The following is a 17,558-nucleotide window of genomic DNA, read 5'->3' as shown; positions in this document are numbered from 1 at the left end:
TTCGAAACAAAAAAGAGAGGGGTGCAACACGAGGACTTCCCAGGGGGTCACCAATCCAAGTACTACTCTCGCCCAAACACGCTTAATTTCGAAGTTCTGATGGGATCCGGTGCATTAGTGCTGGTATGATCGCACCCGCCATATTCCTTTCGCTTTATTCTTTTAAACTACCCCGTCCTGCGAAGCAGTGTGGCTTTTCTAGACCGAAATTCATTTTAAGCGTCAATTCAAGCATTTTCCTATTATCCTTTTATTTATTTGCTTTCATAATTTTTTTTATATTGATTTGCCCCCTGTTTTTTTCCATCATCCCGCAACTCTAAATTATCATGAAATCAATCCTTCACGCTTGCGCTGATACATTTGCGCCGACAAATTTGAGCGACGATTCGGGCTTTGATCGAGCCGTACCGTTCCTGATTTGTCTCGCTTCAGATCCGCCTTCATGCTTCGAGAAGAAGCAAAATATAAAGCAATCGTTCCGAAGGACCTAAATTACTACAGGATAAAGAACGAATAGAAAATTTGAATTTCGAAACAAAAAAGAGAGGGGTGCAACAAGAGGACTTCCCAGGGGGTCACCCATCCTAGTACTACTCTCACCCAAGCATGCTTAACTTCGGAGTTCTGATGGGATCCGGTGCATTAGTGCTGGTATGATCGCACCCGCCATGTTCCTTTCGCTTTATTCTTTTAAACTACCCCGTCCTGCGAAGCAGTGTGGCTTTTCTAGACCGAAATTCATTTTAAGCGTCAATTCAAGCGTTTTCCTATTATCCTTTTATTTATTTGCTTTCCTATTTTTTTTTTGTTATTGATTTGCCCCCTGTTTTTTTCCATCATCCCGCAACTCTAAATTATCATGAAATCAATCCTTCACGCTTGCGCTGATACATTTGCGCCGACAAATTTGAGCGACGATCCGGGCTTTGATCGAGCCGTACCGTTCCTGATTTGTCTCGCGCCTTCAGATCCTCCTTCACGCTTCGACAAGAAGCAAAATATTAAGCAATCGTTCCGACGGAGCTAAATTACTACAGGATAAAGAACGAATAGGAAATTTAGATTTCGAAACAAAAAAGAGAGGGGTGCAACACGAGGACTTCCCAGGGGGTCACCAATCCAAGTACTACTCTCGCCCAAACACGCTTAATTTCGATGTTCTGATGGGATCCGGTGCATTAGTGCTGGTACGATCGCACCCGCCATATTCCTTTCGCTTTATTCTTTTAAACTACCCCGTCCTGCGAAGCAGTGTGGCTTTTCTAGACCGAAATTCATTTTAAGCGTCAATTCAAGCATTTTCCTATTATCCTTTTATTTATTTGCTTTCATATTTTTTTTTGTTATTGATTTGCCTCCTGTTTTTTTCCATCATCCCGCAACTCTAAATTATCATGAAATCAATCTTTCACGCTTGCGCTGATACATTTGCGCCGACAAATTTGAGCGACGATCCGGGCTTTGATCGAGCCGTACCGTTCCTGATTTGTCTCGCGCCTTCAGATCCGCCTTCATGCTTCGAGAAAAAGCAAAATATGAAGCAATCGTTCCGAAGGACCTAAATTACTACAGGATAAAGAACGAATAGAAAATTTGAATTTCGAAACAAAAAAGAGAGGGGTGCAACAAGAGGAATTCCCAGGGGGTCACCCTTCCTAGTACTACTCTCGCCCAAGCATGCTTAACTTCGGAGTTCTGATGGGATCCGGTGCATTAGTGCTGGTATGATCACACTCGCCATGTTCCTTTCGCTTTATTCTTTTAAACTACCCCGTCCTGCGAAGCAGTGTGGCTTTTCTAGACCGAAATTCATTTTAAGCGTCAATTCAAGCATTTTCCTATTATCCTTTTATTTATTTGCTTTCATATTTTTTTTTTGTTATTGATTTGCCCCCTGTTTTTTTCCATCATCCCGCAACTCTAAATTATCATGAAATCAATCCTTCACGCTTGCGCTGATACATTTGTGCCGACAAATTTGAGCGACGATCCGGGCTTTGATCGAGCCGTACCGTTCCTGATTTGTCTCGCGCCTTCAGATCCTCCTTCACGCTTCGACAAGAAGCAAAATATTAAGCAATCGTTCCGACGGAGCTAAATTACTACAGGATAAAGAACGAATAGGAAATTTGGATTTCGAAACAAAAAAAAGAGGGGTGCAACAAGTGGAATTCCCAGGGGGTCACCCATCCTAGTACTACTCTCGCCCAAGCATGCTTAACTTCGGAGTTCTGATGGGATCCGGTGCATTAGTGCTGGTATGATCGCACCCGCCATGTTCCTTTCGCTTTATTCTTTTAAACCATCCCGTCCTGCGAAGCAGTGTGGCTTTTCTAGACCGAAATTCATTTTAAGCGTCAATTCAAGCATTTTTCTCTTACCTTTTTGTTTATTTGCTTTCATATTTTTTTTTTGTTATTGATTTGCCCCCTGTTTTTTTCCATCATCCCGCAACTCTAAATTATCATGAAATCAATCCTTCACGCTTGCGCTGATACATTTGCGCCGACAAATTTGAGCGACGATCCGGGCATTGATCGAACCGTACCGTTCCTGATTTGTCTCGCGCCTTCAGATCCTCCTTCACACTTCGACAAGAAGCAAAATATTAAGCAATCGTTCCGACGGAACTAAATTACTACTGGATAAAGACCGAATAGGAAATTTGGATTTCGAAACAAAAAAGAGAGGGGTGCAACACGAGGACTTCCCAGGGGGTCACCAATCCAAGTACTACTCTCGCCCAAACACGCTTAATTTCGAAGTTCTGATGGGATCCGGTGCATTAGTGCTGGTATGATCGCACCCGCCATATTCCTTTCGCTTTATTCTTTTAAACTACCCCGTCCTGCGAAGCAGTGTGGCTTTTCTAGACCGAAATTCATTTTAAGCGTCAATTCAAGCATTTTCCTATTATCCTTTTATTTATTTGCTTTCATATTTTTTTTTTGTTATTGATTTGCCCCCTGTTTTTTTCCATCATCCCGCAACTCTAAATTATCATGAAATCAATCCTTCACGCTTGCGCTGATACATTTGCGCCGACAAATTTGAGCGACGATCCGGGCTTTGATCGAGCCGTACCGTTCCTGATTTGTCTCGCGCCTTCAGATCCTCCTTCACGCTTCGACAAGAAACAAAATATTAAGCAATCGTTCCGACGGAGCTAAATTACTACAGGATAAAGAACGAATAGGAAATTTGGATTTCGAAACAAAAAAGAGAGGGGTGCAACACGAGGACTTCCCAGGGGGTCACCAATCCAAGTACTACTCTCGCCCAAACACGCTTAATTTCGAAGTTCTGATGGGATCCGGTGCATTAGTGCTGGTATGATCGCACCCGCCATATTCCTTTCGCTTTATTCTTTTAAACTACCCCGTCCTGCGAAGCAGTGTGGCTTTTCTAGACCGAAATTCATTTTAAGCGTCAATTCAAGCATTTTCCTATTATCCTTTTATTTATTTGCTTTCATATTTTTTTTTTGTTATTGATTTGCCCCCTGTTTTTTTCCATCATCCCGCAACTCTAAATTATCATGAAATCAATCCTTCACGCTTGCGCTGATACATTTGCGCCGACAAATTTGAGCGACGATCCGGGCTTTGATCGAGCCGTACCGTTCCTGATTTGTCTCGCGCCTTCAGATCCTCCTTCACGCTTCGACAAGAAGCAAAATATTAAGCAATCGTTCCGACGGAGCTAAATTACTACAGGATAAAGAACGAATAGGAAATTTGGATTTCGAAACAAAAAAGAGAGGGGTGCAACACGAGGACTTCCCAGGGGGTCACCAATCCAAGTACTACTCTCGCCGAAACACGCTTAATTTCGAAGTTCTGATGGGATCCGGTGCATTAGTGCTGGTATGATCGCACCCGCCATATTCCTTTCGCTCTATTCTTTTAAACTACCCCGTCCTGCGAAGCAGTGTGGCTTTTCTAGACCGAAATTCATTTTAAGCGTCAATTCAAGCATTTTCCTATTATCCTTTTATTTATTTGCTTTCATAATTTTTTTTATATTGATTTGCCCCCTGTTTTTTTCCATCATCCCGCAACTCTAAATTATCATGAAATCAATCCTTCACGCTTGCGCTGATACATTTGCGCCGACAAATTTGAGCGACGATTCGGGCTTTGATCGAGCCGTACCGTTCCTGATTTGTCTCGCTTCAGATCCGCCTTCATGCTTCGAGAAGAAGCAAAATATAAAGCAATCGTTCCGAAGGACCTAAATTACTACAGGATAAAGAACGAATAGAAAATTTGAATTTCGAAACAAAAAAGAGAGGGGTGCAACAAGAGGACTTCCCAAGGGGTCACCCATCCTAGTACTACTCTCGCCCAAGCACGCTTAATTTCGAAGTTCTGATGGGATTCGGTGCATTAGTGCTGGTATGATCGCACCCGCCATATTCTTTTCGCTTTATTCTTTTAAACTACCCCGTCCTGCGAAGCAGTGTGGCTTTTCTAGACCGAAATTCATTTTAAGCGTCCATTCAAGCATTTTCCTATTATCCTTTTATTTATTTGCTTTCATATTTTTTTTTGTTATTGATTTGCCCCCTGTTTTTTTCCATCATCCCGCAACTCTAAATTATCATGAAATCAATCCTTCACGCTTGCGCTGATACATTTGCGCCGACAAATTTGAGCGACGATCCGGGCTTTGATCGAGCCGTACCGTTCCTGATTTGTCTCGCGCCTTCAGATCCTCCTTCACGCTTCGACAAGAAGCAAAATATTAAGCAATCGTTCCGACGGAGCTAAATTACTACAGGATAAAGAACGAATAGGAAATTTGGATTTCGAAACAAAAAAGAGAGGGGTGCAACACGAGGACTTCCCAGGGGGTCACCAATCCAAGTACTACTCTCGCCCAAACACGCTTAATTTCGAAGTTCTGATGGGATCCGGTGCATTAGTGCTGGTATGATCGCACCCGCCATATTCTTTTCACTTTAATCTTTTAAACTACCCAGTCCTGCGAAGCAGTGTGGCTTTTCTAGACCGAAATTCATTTTAAGCGTCAATTCAAGCATTTTCCTATTATCCTTTTATTTATTTGCTTTCATAATTTTTTTTGTTATTGATTTGCCCCCTGTTTTTTTCAATCATCCCGCAACTCTACATTATCATGAAATCAATCCTTCACGCTTGCGCTGATACATTTGCGCCGACAAATTTGATCGACGATCCGGGCTTTGATCGAGCCGTACCGTTCCTGATTTGTCTCGCGCCTTCAGATCCTCCTTCACCCTTCGACAAGAAGCAAAATATTAAGCAATCGTTCCGACGGAGCTAAATTACTACAGGATAAAGAACGAATAGGAAATTTGGATTTCGAAACAAAAAAGAGAGGGGTGCAACACGAGGACTTCCCAGGGGGTCACCAATCCAAGTACTACTCTCGCCCAAACACGCTTAATTTCGAAGTTCTGATGGGATCCGGTGCATTAGTGCTGGTATGATCGCACCCGCCATATTCCTTTCGCTTTATTCTTTTAAACTACCCCGTCCTGCGAAGCAGTGTGGCTTTTCTAGACCGAAATTAATTTTAAGCGTCAATTCAAGCATTTTCCTATTATCCTTTTATTTATTTGCTTTCATAATTTTTTTTGTTATTGATTTGCCCCCTGTTTTTTTCCATCATCCCGCAACTCTACATTATCATGAAATCAATCCTTCACGCTTGCACTGATACATTTGCGCCGACAAATTTGAGCGACGATCCGGGCTTTGATCGTTCCGTACCGTTCCTGATTTGTCTCGCGCCTTCAGATCCTCCTTCACGCTTCGACAAGAAGCAAAATATTAAGCAATCGTTCCGACGGAGCTAAATTACTACAGGATAAAGAACGAATAGAAAATTTGAATTTCGAAACAAACAAGAGAGGGGTGCAACAAGAGGAATTCCCAGGGGGTCACCCATCCTAGCACTACTCTCGCCCAAGCATGCTTAACTTCGGAGTTCTGATGGGATCCGGTGCATTAGTGCTGGTATGATCGCACCCGCCATGTTCCTTTCGCTTTATTCTTTTAAACTACCCCGTCCTGCGAAGCAGTGTGGCTTTTCTAGACCGAAATTCATTTTAAGCGTCAATTCAAGCGTTTTCCTATTATCCTTTTATTTATTTGCTTTCATATTTTTTTTTTGTTATTGATTTGCCCCCTGTTTTTTTCCATCATCCCGCAACTCTAAATTATCATCAAATCAATCCTTCACGCTTGCGCTGATACATTTGCGCCGATAAATTTGAGCGACGATCCGGGGTTTGATCGAGCCGTACCGTTCCTGATTTGTCTCGCGCCTTCAGATCCGCCTTCACGCTTCGAGACGAAGCAAAATATAAAGCAATCGTTCCGAAGGACCTAAATTACTACAGGATAAAGAACGAATAGGAAATTTGGATTTCGAAACAAAAAAGAGAGGGGTGCAACACGAGGACTTCCCAGGGGGTCACCAATCCAAGTACTACTCTCGCCCAAACACGCTTAATTTCGAAGTTCTGATGGGATCCGGTGCATTAGTGCTGGTATGATCGCACCCGCCATATTCCTTTCGCTTTATTCTTTTAAACTACCCCGTCCTGCGAAGCAGTGTGGCTTTTCTAGACCGAAATTCATTTTAAGCGTCAATTCAAGCATTTTCCTATTATCCTTTTATTTATTTGCTTTCGTAATTTTTTTTGTTATTGATTTGCCCCTTGTTTTTTTCCATCATCCCGCAACTCTACATTATCATGAAATCAATCCTTCACGCTTGCGCTGATACATTTGCGCCGATAAATTTGAGCGACGATCCGGGCTTTGATCGAGCCGTACCGTTCCTGATTTGTCTCGCGCCTTCAGATCCGCCTTCATGCTTCGAGAAGAAGCAAAATATAAAGAAATCGTTCCGAAGGACCTAAATTACTACAGGATAAAGAACGAATAGAAAATTTGAATTTCGAAACAAAAAAGAGAGGGGTGCAACAAGAGGAATTCCCAGGGGGTCACCCATCCTAATACTGCTCACGCCCAAGCACGCTTAACTTCGGAGTTCTGATGGGATACGGTGCATTAGTGCTGGTATGATCGCACCCACAACGTTCCTTTCGCTTTATTCTTTTAAACTACCCCGTCCTACGAAGCAGTGTGGCTTTTTTAGACCGAAATTCATTTTAAGCGTCAATTCAAGCATTTTCCTATTATCCTTTTATTTATTTGCTTTCATAATTTTTTTTCTTATTGATTTGCCCCCTGTTTTTTTCCATCATCCCGCAACTCTACATTATCATGAAATCAATCCTTCACGCTTGCGCTGATACATTTGCGCCGACAAATTTGAGCGACGATCCGGGCTTTGATCGAGCCGTACCGTTCCTGATTTGTCTCGCGCCTTCAGATCCTCCTTCACGCTTCGACAAGAAGCAAAATATTAAGCAATCGTTCCGACGGAGCTAAATTACTACAGGATAAAGAACGAATAGAAAATTTGAATTTCGAAACAAAAAAGAGAGGGTGCAACAAGAGGAATTCCCAGGGGGTCACCCATCCTAACACTACTCTCGCCCAAGCATGCTTAACTTCGGAGTTCTGATGGGATCCGGTGCATTAGTGCTGGTATGATCGCACCCGCCATGTTCCTTTCGCTTTATTCTTTTAAACTACCCCGTCCTGCGAAGCAGTGTGGCTTTTCTAGACCGAAATTCATTTTAAGCGTCAATTCAAGCATTTTCCTATTATCCTTTTATTTATTTGCTTTCATATTTTTTTTTTGTTATTGATTTGCCCCCTGTTTTTTTCCATCATCCTGCAACTCTAAATTATCATGAAATCAATCCTTCACGCTTGCGCTGATACATTTGCGCCGATAAATTTGAGCGACGATCCGGGCTTTGATCGAGCCGTACCGTTCCTGATTTGTCTCGCGCCTTCAGATCCGCCTTCATGCTTCGAGAAGAAGCAAAATATAAAGAAATCGTTCCGAAGGACCTAAATTACTACAGGATAAAGAACGAATAGAAAATTTGAATTTCGAAACAAAAAAGAGAGGGGTGCAACAAGAGGAATTCCCAGGGGGTCACCCATCCTAATACTGCTCACGCCCAAGCACGCTTAACTTCGGAGTTCTGATGGGATACGGTGCATTAGTGCTGGTATGATCGCACCAACAACGTTCCTTTCGCTTTATTCTTTTAAACTACCCCGTCCTGCGAAGCAGTGTGGCTTTTCTAGACCGAAATTCATTTTAAGCGTCAATTCAAGCATTTTCCTATTATCCTTTTATTTATTTGCTTTCATATTTTTTTTTTGTTATTGATTTGCCCCCTGTTTTTTTCCATCATCCCGCAACTCTAAATTATCATGAAATCAATCCTTCACGCTTGCGGTGATACATTTGCGCCGACAAATTTGAGCGACGATCCGGGCTTTGATCGAGCCGTACCGTTCCTGATTTGTCTCGCGCCTTCAGATCCTCCTTCACGCTTCGACAAGAAGCAAAATATTAAGCAATCGTTCCGACGGAGCCAAATTACTACAGGATAAAGAACGAATAGGAAATTTGGATTTCGAAACAAAAAAGAGAGGGGTGCAACACGAGGACTTCCCAGGGGGTCACCAATCCAAGTACTACTCTCGCCCAAACACGCTTAATTTCGAAGTTCTGATGGGATCCGGTGCATTAGTGCTGGTATGATCGCACCCGCCATATTCCTTTCGCTTTATTCTTTTAAACTACCCCGTCCTGCGAAGCAGTGTGGCTTTTCTAGACCGAAATTCATTTTAAGCGTCAATTCAAGCATTTTCCTATTATCCTTTTATTTATTTGCTTTCATAATTTTTTTTATATTGATTTGCCCCCTGTTTTTTTCCATCATCCCGCAACTCTAAATTATCATGAAATCAATCCTTCACGCTTGCGCTGATACATTTGCGCCGACAAATTTGAGCGACGATTCGGGCTTTGATCGAGCCGTACCGTTCCTGATTTGTCTCGCTTCAGATCCGCCTTCATGCTTCGAGAAGAAGCAAAATATAAAGCAATCGTTCCGAAGGACCTAAATTACTACAGGATAAAGAACGAATAGAAAATTTGAATTTCGAAACAAAAAAGAGAGGGGTGCAACAAGAGGACTTCCCAGGGGGTCACCCATCCTAGTACTACTCTCACCCAAGCATGCTTAACTTCGGAGTTCTGATGGGATCCGGTGCATTAGTGCTGGTATGATCGCACCCGCCATGTTCCTTTCGCTTTATTCTTTTAAACTACCCCGTCCTGCGAAGCAGTGTGGCTTTTCTAGACCGAAATTCATTTTAAGCGTCAATTCAAGCGTTTTCCTATTATCCTTTTATTTATTTGCTTTCCTATTTTTTTTTTGTTATTGATTTGCCCCCTGTTTTTTTCCATCATCCCGCAACTCTAAATTATCATGAAATCAATCCTTCACGCTTGCGCTGATACATTTGCGCCGACAAATTTGAGCGACGATCCGGGCTTTGATCGAGCCGTACCGTTCCTGATTTGTCTCGCGCCTTCAGATCCTCCTTCACGCTTCGACAAGAAGCAAAATATTAAGCAATCGTTCCGACGGAGCTAAATTACTACAGGATAAAGAACGAATAGGAAATTTAGATTTCGAAACAAAAAAGAGAGGGGTGCAACACGAGGACTTCCCAGGGGGTCACCAATCCAAGTACTACTCTCGCCCAAACACGCTTAATTTCGATGTTCTGATGGGATCCGGTGCATTAGTGCTGGTACGATCGCACCCGCCATATTCCTTTCACTTTATTCTTTTAAACTACCCCGTCCTGCGAAGCAGTGTGGCTTTTCTAGACCGAAATTCATTTTAAGCGTCAATTCAAGCATTTTCCTATTATCCTTTTATTTATTTGCTTTCATATTTTTTTTTTGTTATTGATTTGCCCCCTGTTTTTTTCCATCATCCCGCAACTCTAAATTATCATGAAATCAATCCTTCACGCTTGCGCTGATACATTTGCGCCGACAAATTTGAGCGACGATCCGGGCTTTGATCGAGCCGTACCGTTCCTGATTTGTCTCGCGCCTTCAGATCCGCCTTCATGCTTCGAGAAAAAGCAAAATATGAAGCAATCGTTCCGAAGGACCTAAATTACTACAGGATAAAGAACGAATAGAAAATTTGAATTTCGAAATAAAAAAGAGAGGGGTGCAACAAGAGGAATTCCCAGGGTGTCACCCTTCCTAGTACTACTCTCGCCCAAGCATGCTTAACTTCGGAGTTCTGATGGGATCCGGTGCATTAGTGCTGGTATGATCACACTCGCCATGTTCCTTTCGCTTTATTCTTTTAAACTACCCCGTCCTGCGAAGCAGTGTGGCTTTTCTAGACCGAAATTCATTTTAAGCGTCAATTCAAGCATTTTCCTATTATCCTTTTATTTATTTGCTTTCATATTTTTTTTTTGTTATTGATTTGCCCCCTGTTTTTTTCCATCATCCCGCAACTCTAAATTATCATGAAATCAATCCTTCACGCTTGCGCTGATACATTTGTGCCGACAAATTTGAGCGACGATCCGGGCTTTGATCGAGCCGTACCGTTTCTGATTTGTCTCGCGCCTTCAGATCCTCCTTCACGCTTCGACAAGAAGCAAAATATTAAGCAATCGTTCCGACGGAGCTAAATTACTACAGGATAAAGAACGAATAGGAAATTTGGATTTCGAAACAAAAAAAAGAGGGGTGCAACAAGTGGAATTCCCAGGGGGTCACCCATCCTAGTACTACTCTCGCCCAAGCATGCTTAACTTCGGAGTTCTGATGGGATCCGGTGCATTAGTGCTGGTATGATCGCACCCGCCATGTTCCTTTCGCTTTATTCTTTTAAACCATCCCGTCCTGCGAAGCAGTGTGGCTTTTCTAGACCGAAATTCATTTTAAGCGTCAATTCAAGCATTTTTCTCTTACCTTTTTGTTTATTTGCTTTCATATTTTTTTTTTGTTATTGATTTGCCCCCTGTTTTTTTCCATCATCCCGCAACTCTAAATTATCATGAAATCAATCCTTCACGCTTGCGCTGATACATTTGCGCCGACAAATTTGAGCGACGATCCGGGCATTGATCGAACCGTACCGTTCCTGATTTGTCTCGCGCCTTCAGATCCTCCTTCACACTTCGACAAGAAGCAAAATATTAAGCAATCGTTCCGACGGAACTAAATTACTACTGGATAAAGACCGAATAGGAAATTTGGATTTCGAAACAAAAAAGAGAGGGGTGCAACACGAGGACTTCCCAGGGGGTCACCAATCCAAGTACTACTCTCGCCCAAACACGCTTAATTTCGAAGTTCTGATGGGATCCGGTGCATTAGTGCTGGTATGATCGCACCCGCCATATTCCTTTCGCTTTATTCTTTTAAACTACCCCGTCCTGCGAAGCAGTGTGGCTTTTCTAGACCGAAATTCATTTTAAGCGTCAATTCAAGCATTTTCCTATTATCCTTTTATTTATTTGCTTTCATATTTTTTTTTTTGTTATTGATTTGCCCCCTTTTTTTTTCCATCATCCCGCAACTCAAAATTATCATGAAATCAATCCTTCACGCTTGCGCTGATACATTTGCGCCGACAAATTTGAGCGACGATCCGGGCTTTGATCGAACCGTACCGTTCCTGATTTGTCTCGCGCCTTCAGATCCTCCTTCACGCTTCGACAAGAAGCAAAATATTAAGCAATCGTTCCGACAGAGCTAAATTACAACAGGATAAAGAACGAATAGGAAATTTGGATTTCGAAACAAAAAAGAGAGGGGTGCAACACGAGGACTTCCCAGGGGGTCACCAATCCAAGTACTACTCTCGCCCAAACACGCTTAATTTCGAAGTTCTGATGGGATCCGGTGCATTAGTGCTGGTATGATCGCACCCGCCATATTTCTTTCGCTTTATTCTTTTAAACTACCCCGTCCTGCGAAGCAGTGTGGCTTTTCTATACCGAAATTCATTTTAAGCGTCAATTCAAGCATTTTCCTATTATCCTTTTATTTATTTGCTTTCATATTTTTTTTTGTTATTGATTTGCCCCCTGTTTTTTTCCATCATCCCGCAACTCTAAATTATCATGAAATCAATCATTCACGCTTGCGCTGATACATTTGCGCCGACAAATTTGAGCGACGATCCGGGCTTTGATCGAGCCGTACCGTTCCTGATTTGTCTCGCGCCTTCAGATCCTCCTTCACGCTTCGACAAGAAGCAAAATATTAAGCAATCGTTCCGACGGAGCTAAATTACTGCAGGATAAAGAACGAATAGGAAATTTGGATTTCGAAACAAAAAAGAGAGGGGTGCAACACGAGGACTTCCCAGGGGGTCACCAATCCAAGTACTACTCTCGCCCAAACACGCTTAATTTCGAAGTTCTGGTGGGATCCGGTGCATTAGTGCTGGTATGATCGCACCCACCATATTCCTTTCGCTTTATTCTTTTAAACTACCCCGTCCTGCGAAGCAGTGTGGCTTTTCTAGACCGAAATTCATTTTAAGCGTCAATTCAAGCATTTTCCTATTATCCTTTTATTTATTTGCTTTCATATTTTTTTTTGTTATTGATTTGCCCCCTGTTTTTTTCCATCATCCCACAACTCTAAATTATCATGAAATCAATCCTTCACGCTTGCGCTGATACATTTGCGCCGACAAATTTGAGCGACGATCCGGGCTTTGATCGAGCCGTACCGTTCCTGATTTGTCTCGCGCCTTCATATCCTCCTTCACGCTTCGACAAGAAGCAAAATATTAAGCAATCGTTCCGACGGAGCTAAATTACTACAGGATAAAGAACGAATAGGAAAAATTTGGATTTCGAAACAAAAAAGAGGGGGGTGCAACACGAGGACTTCCCAGGGGGTCACCAATCCAAGTACTACTCTCGCCCAAACACGCTTAATTTCGAAGTTCTGATGGGATCCGGTGCATTAGTGCTGGTATGATCGCACCCGCCATATTCCTTTCGCTTTATTCTTTTAAACTACCCGTCCTGCGAAGCAGTGTGGCTTTTCTAGACCGAAATTCATTTTAAGCGTCAATTCAAGCATTTTCCTATTATCCTTTTATTTATTTGCTCTCATAATTTTTTTTATATTGATTTGCCCCCTGTTTTTTTCCATCATCCCGCAACTGTAAATTATCATGAAATCAATCCTTCACGCTTGCGCTGATACATTTGCGCCGACAAATTTGAGCGACGATTCGGGCTTTGATCGAGCCGTACCGTTCCTGATTTGTCTCGCTTCAGATCCGCCTTCATGCTTCGAGAAGAAGCAAAATATAAAGCAATCGTTCCGAAGGACCTAAATTACTACAGGATAAAGAACGAATAGAAAATTTGAATTTCGAAACAAAAAAGAGAGGGGTGCAACAAGAGGACTTCCCAGGGGGTCACCCATCCTAGTACTACTCTCGCCCAAGCATGCTTAACTTCGGAGTTCTGATGGGATCCGGTGCATTAGTGCTGGTATGATCGCACCCGCCATGTTCCTTTCGCTTTATTCTTTTAAACTACCCCGTCCTGCGAAGCAGTGTGGCTTTTCTAGACCGAAATTCATTTTAAGCGTCAATTCAAGCATTTTCCTATTATCCTTTTATTTATTTGCTTTCATATTTTTTTTGTTATTGATTTGCCCCCTGTTTTTTTCCATCATCCCGCAACTCTAAATTATCATGAAATCAATCCTTCACGCTTGCGCTGATACATTTGCGCCGACAAATTTGAGCGACGATCCGGGCTTTGATCGAGCCGTACCGTTCCTGATTTGTCTCGCGCCTTCAGATCCTCCTTCACGCTTCGACAAGAAGCAAAATATTAAGCAATCGTTCCGACGGAGCTAAATTACTACAGGATAAAGAACGAATAGGAAATTTGGATTTCGAAACAAAAAAGAGAGGGGTGCAACACGAGGACTTCCCAGGGGGTCACCAATCCAAGTACTACTCTCGCCCAAACACGCTTAATTTTGAAGTTCTGATGGGATCCGGTGCATTAGTGCTGGTATGATCGCACCCGCCATATTCCTTTCGCTTTATTCTTTTAAACTACCCCGTCCTGCGAAGCAGTGTGGCTTTTCTAGACCGAAATTCATTTTAAGCGTCAATTCAAGCATTTTCCTATTATCCTTTTATTTATTTGCTTTCATAATTTTTTTTATATTGATTTGCCCCCTGTTTTTTTCCATCATCCCGCAACTCTAAATTATCATGAAATCAATCATTCACGCTTGCGCTGATACATTTGCGCCGACAAATTTGAGCGACGATTCGGGCTTTGATCGAGCCGTACCGTTCCTGATTTGTCTCGCTTCAGATCCTCCTTCATGCTTCGAGAAGAAGCAAAATATAAAGCAATCGTTCCGAAGGACCTAAATTACTACAGGATAAAGAACGAATAGAAAATTTGAATTTCGAAACAAAAAAGAGAGGGGTGCAACAAGAGGACTTCCCAGGGGGTCACCCATCCTAGTACTACTCTCGCCCAAGCATGCTTAACTTCGGAGTTCTGATGGGATCCGGTGCATTAGTGCTGGTATGATCGCACCCGCCATGTTCCTTTCGCTTTATTCTTTTAAACTACCCCGTCCTGCGAAGCAGTGTGGCTTTTCTAGACCGAAATTCATTTTAAGCGTCAATTCAAGCATTTTCCTATTATCCTTTTATTTATTTGCTTTCATATTTTTTTTTGTTATTGATTTACCCCCGGTTTTTTTCCATCATCCCGCAACTCTAAATTATCATGAAATCAATCCTTAACGCTTGCGCTGATACATTTGCGCCGACAAATTTGAGCGACGATCCGGGCTTTGATCGAGCCGTACCGTTCCTGATTTGTCTCGCACCTTCAGATCCTCCTTCACGCTTCGACAAGAAGCAAAATATTAAGCAATCGTTCCGAATGAGCTAAATTACTACAGGATAAAGAACGAATAGGAAATTTGGATTTCGAAACAAAAAAGAGAGGGGTGCAACACGAGGACTTCCCAGGGGGTCACCAATCCAAGTACTACTCTCGCCCAAACACGCTTAATTTCGAAGTTCTGATGGGATCCGGTGCATTAGTGCTGGTATGATCGCACCCGCCATATTCCTTTCGCTTTATTCTTTTAAACTACCCCGTCCTGCGAAGCAGTGTGGCTTTTCTAGACCGAAATTCATTTTAAGCGTCAATTCAAGCATTTTCCTATTATCCTTTTATTTATTTGCTCTCATAATTTTTTTTATATTGATTTGCCCCCTGTTTTTTTCCATCATCCCGCAACTCTAAATTATCATGAAATCAATCCTTCACGCTTGCGCTGATACATTTGCGCCGACAAATTTGAGCGACGATCCGGGCTTTGATCGAGCCGTACCGTTCCTGATTTGTCTCGCGCCTTCAGATCCTCCTTCACGCTTCGACAAGAAGCAAAATATTAAGCAATCGTTCCGACGGAGCTAAATTACTGCAGGATAAAGAACGAATAGGAAATTTGGATTTCGAAACAAAAAAGAGAGGGGTGCAACACGAGGACTTCCCAGGGGGTCACCAATCCAAGTACTACTCTCGCCCAAACACGCTTAATTTCGAAGTTCTGATGGGATCCGGTGCATTAGTGCTGGTATGATCGCACCCACCATATTCCTTTCGCTTTATTCTTTTAAACTACCCCATCCTGCGAAGCAGTGTGGCTTTTCTAGACCGAAATTCATTTTAAGCGTCAATTCAAGCATTTTCCTATTATCCTTTTATTTATTTGCTTTCATATTTTTTTTTGTTATTGATTTGCCCCCTGTTTTTTTCCATCATCCCACAACTCTAAATTATCATGAAATCAATCCTTCACGCTTGCGCTGATACATTTGCGCCGACAAATTTGAGCGACGATCCGGGCTTTGATCGAGCCGTACCGTTCCTGATTTGTCTCGCGCCTTCATATCCTCCTTCACGCTTCGACAAGAAGCAAAATATTAAGCAATCGTTCCGACGGAGCTAAATTACTACAGGATAAAGAACGAATAGGAAAAATTTGGATTTCGAAACAAAAAAGAGGGGGGTGCAACACGAGGACTTCCCAGGGGGTCACCAATCCAAGTACTACTCTCGCCCAAACACGCTTAATTTCGAAGTTCTGATGGGATCCGGTGCATTAGTGCTGGTATGATCGCACCCGCCATATTCCTTTCGCTTTATTCTTTTAAACTACCCGTCCTGCGAAGCAGTGTGGCTTTTCTAGACCGAAATTCATTTTAAGCGTCAATTCAAGCATTTTCCTATTATCCTTTTATTTATTTGCTCTCATAATTTTTTTTATATTGATTTGCCCCCTGTTTTTTTCCATCATCCCGCAACTGTAAATTATCATGAAATCAATCCTTCACGCTTGCGCTGATACATTTGCGCCGACAAATTTGAGCGACGATTCGGGCTTTGATCGAGCCGTACCGTTCCTGATTTGTCTCGCTTCAGATCCGCCTTCATGCTTCGAGAAGAAGCAAAATATAAAGCAATCGTTCCGAAGGACCTAAATTACTACAGGATAAAGAACGAATAGAAAATTTGAATTTCGAAACAAAAAAGAGAGGGGTGCAACAAGAGGACTTCCCAGGGGGTCACCCATCCTAGTACTACTCTCGCCCAAGCATGCTTAACTTCGGAGTTCTGATGGGATCCGGTGCATTAGTGCTGGTATGATCGCACCCGCCATGTTCCTTTCGCTTTATTCTTTTAAACTACCCCGTCCTGCGAAGCAGTGTGGCTTTTCTAGACCGAAATTCATTTTAAGCGTCAATTCAAGCATTTTCCTATTATCCTTTTATTTATTTGCTTTCATATTTTTTTTGTTATTGATTTGCCCCCTGTTTTTTTCCATCATCCCGCAACTCTAAATTATCATGAAATCAATCCTTCACGCTTGCGCTGATACATTTGCGCCGACAAATTTGAGCGACGATCCGGGCTTTGATCGAGCCGTACCGTTCCTGATTTGTCTCGCGCCTTCAGATCCTCCTTCACGCTTCGACAAGAAGCAAAATATTAAGCAATCGTTCCGACGGAGCTAAATTACTACAGGATAAAGAACGAATAGGAAATTTGGATTTCGAAACAAAAAAGAGAGGGGTGCAACACGAGGACTTCCCAGGGGGTCACCAATCCAAGTACTACTCTCGCCCAAACACGCTTAATTTCGAAGTTCTGATGGGATCCGGTGCATTAGTGCTGGTATGATCGCACCCACCATATTCCTTTCGCTTTATTCTTTTAAACTACCCCGTCCTGCGAAGCAGTGTGGCTTTTCTAGACCGAAATTCATTTTAAGCGTCAATTCAAGCATTTTCCTATTATCCTTTTATTTATTTGCTTTCATATTTTTTTTTGTTATTGATTTGCCCCCTGTTTTTTTCCATCATCCCACAACTCTAAATTATCATGAAATCAATCCTTCACGCTTGCGCTGATACATTTGCGCCGACAAATTTGAGCGACGATCCGGGCTTTGATCGAGCCGTACCGTTCCTGATTTGTCTCGCGCCTTCATATCCTCCTTCA

At 42.4% G+C, this 17,558-nt stretch overlaps 33 non-coding genes across 33 annotated transcripts; all 33 read right to left on the bottom strand.

Moving 5' to 3' along the window:
- Positions 1–18: 18 nt before the first annotated feature.
- Positions 19–137, bottom strand: LOC140022298 (5S ribosomal RNA). Its single transcript, XR_011826280.1, has one exon. It is a non-coding gene; the product is annotated as a 5S ribosomal RNA (ribosomal RNA).
- Positions 138–549: 412 nt separating this feature from the next.
- LOC140031666 (5S ribosomal RNA) lies at positions 550–668 on the bottom strand. The gene has a single exon (XR_011835589.1). It is a non-coding gene; the product is annotated as a 5S ribosomal RNA (ribosomal RNA).
- Positions 669–1,085: 417 nt separating this feature from the next.
- LOC140024985 (5S ribosomal RNA) lies at positions 1,086–1,204 on the bottom strand. Its single transcript, XR_011828962.1, has one exon. It is a non-coding gene; the product is annotated as a 5S ribosomal RNA (ribosomal RNA).
- A 416-nt stretch (positions 1,205–1,620) lies between these two features.
- On the bottom strand, positions 1,621–1,739 carry LOC140022025 (5S ribosomal RNA). The gene has a single exon (XR_011826007.1). It is a non-coding gene; the product is annotated as a 5S ribosomal RNA (ribosomal RNA).
- A 417-nt stretch (positions 1,740–2,156) lies between these two features.
- On the bottom strand, positions 2,157–2,275 carry LOC140031821 (5S ribosomal RNA). The gene has a single exon (XR_011835746.1). It is a non-coding gene; the product is annotated as a 5S ribosomal RNA (ribosomal RNA).
- A 417-nt stretch (positions 2,276–2,692) lies between these two features.
- Positions 2,693–2,811, bottom strand: LOC140022297 (5S ribosomal RNA). The gene has a single exon (XR_011826279.1). It is a non-coding gene; the product is annotated as a 5S ribosomal RNA (ribosomal RNA).
- A 417-nt stretch (positions 2,812–3,228) lies between these two features.
- LOC140022296 (5S ribosomal RNA) lies at positions 3,229–3,347 on the bottom strand. Its single transcript, XR_011826278.1, has one exon. It is a non-coding gene; the product is annotated as a 5S ribosomal RNA (ribosomal RNA).
- Positions 3,348–3,764: 417 nt separating this feature from the next.
- LOC140024753 (5S ribosomal RNA) lies at positions 3,765–3,883 on the bottom strand. The gene has a single exon (XR_011828729.1). It is a non-coding gene; the product is annotated as a 5S ribosomal RNA (ribosomal RNA).
- A 412-nt stretch (positions 3,884–4,295) lies between these two features.
- LOC140032350 (5S ribosomal RNA) lies at positions 4,296–4,414 on the bottom strand. The gene has a single exon (XR_011836276.1). It is a non-coding gene; the product is annotated as a 5S ribosomal RNA (ribosomal RNA).
- A 416-nt stretch (positions 4,415–4,830) lies between these two features.
- LOC140022295 (5S ribosomal RNA) lies at positions 4,831–4,949 on the bottom strand. Its single transcript, XR_011826277.1, has one exon. It is a non-coding gene; the product is annotated as a 5S ribosomal RNA (ribosomal RNA).
- A 416-nt stretch (positions 4,950–5,365) lies between these two features.
- On the bottom strand, positions 5,366–5,484 carry LOC140022294 (5S ribosomal RNA). Its single transcript, XR_011826276.1, has one exon. It is a non-coding gene; the product is annotated as a 5S ribosomal RNA (ribosomal RNA).
- Positions 5,485–5,900: 416 nt separating this feature from the next.
- On the bottom strand, positions 5,901–6,019 carry LOC140032447 (5S ribosomal RNA). Its single transcript, XR_011836373.1, has one exon. It is a non-coding gene; the product is annotated as a 5S ribosomal RNA (ribosomal RNA).
- A 417-nt stretch (positions 6,020–6,436) lies between these two features.
- Positions 6,437–6,555, bottom strand: LOC140022293 (5S ribosomal RNA). Its single transcript, XR_011826275.1, has one exon. It is a non-coding gene; the product is annotated as a 5S ribosomal RNA (ribosomal RNA).
- A 416-nt stretch (positions 6,556–6,971) lies between these two features.
- Positions 6,972–7,090, bottom strand: LOC140023401 (5S ribosomal RNA). Its single transcript, XR_011827370.1, has one exon. It is a non-coding gene; the product is annotated as a 5S ribosomal RNA (ribosomal RNA).
- A 415-nt stretch (positions 7,091–7,505) lies between these two features.
- On the bottom strand, positions 7,506–7,624 carry LOC140023339 (5S ribosomal RNA). Its single transcript, XR_011827308.1, has one exon. It is a non-coding gene; the product is annotated as a 5S ribosomal RNA (ribosomal RNA).
- A 417-nt stretch (positions 7,625–8,041) lies between these two features.
- LOC140024093 (5S ribosomal RNA) lies at positions 8,042–8,160 on the bottom strand. Its single transcript, XR_011828065.1, has one exon. It is a non-coding gene; the product is annotated as a 5S ribosomal RNA (ribosomal RNA).
- A 417-nt stretch (positions 8,161–8,577) lies between these two features.
- On the bottom strand, positions 8,578–8,696 carry LOC140022292 (5S ribosomal RNA). The gene has a single exon (XR_011826274.1). It is a non-coding gene; the product is annotated as a 5S ribosomal RNA (ribosomal RNA).
- A 412-nt stretch (positions 8,697–9,108) lies between these two features.
- Positions 9,109–9,227, bottom strand: LOC140031665 (5S ribosomal RNA). Its single transcript, XR_011835588.1, has one exon. It is a non-coding gene; the product is annotated as a 5S ribosomal RNA (ribosomal RNA).
- A 417-nt stretch (positions 9,228–9,644) lies between these two features.
- Positions 9,645–9,763, bottom strand: LOC140024984 (5S ribosomal RNA). The gene has a single exon (XR_011828961.1). It is a non-coding gene; the product is annotated as a 5S ribosomal RNA (ribosomal RNA).
- Positions 9,764–10,180: 417 nt separating this feature from the next.
- Positions 10,181–10,299, bottom strand: LOC140024752 (5S ribosomal RNA). The gene has a single exon (XR_011828728.1). It is a non-coding gene; the product is annotated as a 5S ribosomal RNA (ribosomal RNA).
- A 417-nt stretch (positions 10,300–10,716) lies between these two features.
- LOC140031820 (5S ribosomal RNA) lies at positions 10,717–10,835 on the bottom strand. The gene has a single exon (XR_011835745.1). It is a non-coding gene; the product is annotated as a 5S ribosomal RNA (ribosomal RNA).
- A 417-nt stretch (positions 10,836–11,252) lies between these two features.
- LOC140022291 (5S ribosomal RNA) lies at positions 11,253–11,371 on the bottom strand. The gene has a single exon (XR_011826273.1). It is a non-coding gene; the product is annotated as a 5S ribosomal RNA (ribosomal RNA).
- Positions 11,372–11,789: 418 nt separating this feature from the next.
- Positions 11,790–11,908, bottom strand: LOC140022290 (5S ribosomal RNA). Its single transcript, XR_011826272.1, has one exon. It is a non-coding gene; the product is annotated as a 5S ribosomal RNA (ribosomal RNA).
- Positions 11,909–12,324: 416 nt separating this feature from the next.
- LOC140024157 (5S ribosomal RNA) lies at positions 12,325–12,443 on the bottom strand. Its single transcript, XR_011828129.1, has one exon. It is a non-coding gene; the product is annotated as a 5S ribosomal RNA (ribosomal RNA).
- Positions 12,444–12,861: 418 nt separating this feature from the next.
- Positions 12,862–12,980, bottom strand: LOC140022289 (5S ribosomal RNA). The gene has a single exon (XR_011826271.1). It is a non-coding gene; the product is annotated as a 5S ribosomal RNA (ribosomal RNA).
- Positions 12,981–13,391: 411 nt separating this feature from the next.
- LOC140031761 (5S ribosomal RNA) lies at positions 13,392–13,510 on the bottom strand. Its single transcript, XR_011835684.1, has one exon. It is a non-coding gene; the product is annotated as a 5S ribosomal RNA (ribosomal RNA).
- A 415-nt stretch (positions 13,511–13,925) lies between these two features.
- LOC140024012 (5S ribosomal RNA) lies at positions 13,926–14,044 on the bottom strand. Its single transcript, XR_011827979.1, has one exon. It is a non-coding gene; the product is annotated as a 5S ribosomal RNA (ribosomal RNA).
- Positions 14,045–14,456: 412 nt separating this feature from the next.
- On the bottom strand, positions 14,457–14,575 carry LOC140031760 (5S ribosomal RNA). Its single transcript, XR_011835683.1, has one exon. It is a non-coding gene; the product is annotated as a 5S ribosomal RNA (ribosomal RNA).
- A 416-nt stretch (positions 14,576–14,991) lies between these two features.
- Positions 14,992–15,110, bottom strand: LOC140022287 (5S ribosomal RNA). The gene has a single exon (XR_011826269.1). It is a non-coding gene; the product is annotated as a 5S ribosomal RNA (ribosomal RNA).
- A 415-nt stretch (positions 15,111–15,525) lies between these two features.
- Positions 15,526–15,644, bottom strand: LOC140022286 (5S ribosomal RNA). The gene has a single exon (XR_011826268.1). It is a non-coding gene; the product is annotated as a 5S ribosomal RNA (ribosomal RNA).
- A 418-nt stretch (positions 15,645–16,062) lies between these two features.
- On the bottom strand, positions 16,063–16,181 carry LOC140022285 (5S ribosomal RNA). Its single transcript, XR_011826267.1, has one exon. It is a non-coding gene; the product is annotated as a 5S ribosomal RNA (ribosomal RNA).
- A 411-nt stretch (positions 16,182–16,592) lies between these two features.
- LOC140031759 (5S ribosomal RNA) lies at positions 16,593–16,711 on the bottom strand. The gene has a single exon (XR_011835682.1). It is a non-coding gene; the product is annotated as a 5S ribosomal RNA (ribosomal RNA).
- A 415-nt stretch (positions 16,712–17,126) lies between these two features.
- On the bottom strand, positions 17,127–17,245 carry LOC140022284 (5S ribosomal RNA). Its single transcript, XR_011826266.1, has one exon. It is a non-coding gene; the product is annotated as a 5S ribosomal RNA (ribosomal RNA).
- Positions 17,246–17,558: the final 313 nt, after the last annotated feature.

The sequence above is a fragment of the Coffea arabica genome, chromosome 11e (genome assembly GCF_036785885.1).
Source record: "Coffea arabica cultivar ET-39 chromosome 11e, Coffea Arabica ET-39 HiFi, whole genome shotgun sequence".
NCBI lineage: Eukaryota > Viridiplantae > Streptophyta > Magnoliopsida > Gentianales > Rubiaceae > Coffea > Coffea arabica.
The sequence above is the reverse complement of the archived record's forward strand: the minus strand, read 5'-3'. Positions and strand labels throughout refer to the sequence as shown.